The sequence below is a fragment of the Hirundo rustica genome, chromosome 11 (assembly GCF_015227805.2).
Source record: "Hirundo rustica isolate bHirRus1 chromosome 11, bHirRus1.pri.v3, whole genome shotgun sequence".
Classification (NCBI taxonomy): Eukaryota; Metazoa; Chordata; class Aves; order Passeriformes; family Hirundinidae; genus Hirundo; species Hirundo rustica.
In genome coordinates this window covers 13,705,882-13,707,809 of record NC_053460.1, presented here as the reverse complement: position 1 = coordinate 13,707,809, position 1,928 = coordinate 13,705,882, and positions in this window count along the sequence as shown.

Below are 1,928 nucleotides of genomic sequence, written 5' to 3'. Positions count from 1 at the left end.
TACTTCTCCATTTCCTATGTCACTGGAGCAACACCAGCTGGATTGCACTATGACACATTTAAATCCAATGTTCAAACCATTATTTACTAATATTTAGTACCCATGTACCAGATCATTAATTTCTGCATCACTCCAGTTTATGGACTTGACATTTGTCCAACTTACTACCACAAAACTTTCCCCTACCAGTGCAGAACAGCAAATAGAGATGGTCTTAGGCAAGTTTATGCTTGTAATTAATCCTGTAATGTAAGGAGTTGTAACCAGGAGTCAAGCAAGCCAGAGAGGATCAGCCAGGCAGTTGAGGCTGATCAGCTGTGTCCTGAAAGCTTTGGTGAGGGGTTTGTTTGGTGTTGTCAGTTCCCTTTTAAAAAACTTCTTACATGGCGTGTAGGAGATTAAATTTAAAAAGCAACACTATCTTGTCTTTTTGCAGTGACACCTCAGAACTACTTCAGTGGTATTTGTTTGGTAATAATTTTGAAGAAAACAAAATTTAGGGAAAGGGAAACTAGTCCTGTTTCTGTAAACATATATGCATATGCCAGAACCACCAAAAGCAGGATATTCTTTTCTTTATATCAGGATTTTGCATGTTTTCTGGAACAGAAACACTTACCTGTTTGTCTGGAAGGGTTTTTTTGGGGGGTGTGGGAAGTGCAGTATGTTGTTTGTTATACAAACACGAATATGATCTGATACAAAATGCTTATATTATGAATTGTCAGTCAGATTTTTTGCAGCTCTTTTTTGAGTGACGTAGTCTGTCTCATCTGGCTCAGGAGATGTGCCAGATGCATATGATACAGAAAAAGCTACTCACTTCAGAGAGCTTGCAGCATCCCTATATACCACGTGAAAACCACTAGTGTTTTAAAGCATTATCTAAATGCCTTTTTGCACATTGCCTTGCTCAAATTTGTACAAAATCTAATATACTAATACCTCTGGTATTTTTTTTTATTATTATTATTTAGATATGTACAATATAAGTTTCTTCAAGGAATTCTATTTTTAACTACATGGATTTGAATATTTTTATAGATTCAATACGTGGTGTAGCCATGCCTTTCTAATGTTCCCTGTTACTCTGTCTTCACCAGATCAGAATTTGTACAAGCTGTAACCATTTGCACTGGACAACAGAGCAGGTTATTCCCTTGGTTAGCTCCAAAACCCTGCAATGTTCTGCACACCGAACAGCAGTAATTTAGCTAAACCCAAAGCTGAGCTCTGAAACAGGGCCCTTCCTTTGGAGCACAGAGGATTCCCAGCACCTGAGGAAGCTCTGGCAGCACAAGCACCGCCGGCCCCAGGTCACAGTCACAGTCACAGTCACAGTCACAGTCACAGTCACAGTGTCCGGGATGGAAACCCTCACCTGCTGCTGTGTGCTCGGGGCTGCTCCAAACAGGGGATAAAACGCAATTCATTTGTGCCGCCGGGACCGCGTGTGTGTGTGTCTGTATGTCTGTGTGTGTGAGCCTGCCCAGCTCCTGCCACGGCATAAGGATCATTAAATCGTACAATCATACAATGTTGAGGGACTGCAATGGACCTTAAAGGTCAGCTTGTCCCAACGCCCCCGCCTGGGCAGGGACGGCTCCCACACGGCCAAGTTGTTCAAGGCCTTTATCCAGCCTGGCCTTGAGCACCGCCAGGGTTGTGGCATCCACAACCTCCCTGGCTTCCGGGTGTCTCACCCTCACAGTAAATAATTCCTCTCTATTATCTGACCTCAGTTTTCCCCCTTTCAGTTTGCGCCCGTTTCTCCTCGTCCTGTCACTGCGTGTCCCAACGCCTGAGGCGGGGCACTCTCCCCGCCCTCCCCTCACGCCGTTCCCTCCCTTCTGCCAGGGCCCGGGCACCGCGGGCTCCGCTCGCCCCCCGCCCGGCCCGGCCCGCCGCGGGGTGTGTCCGGCCGGCCC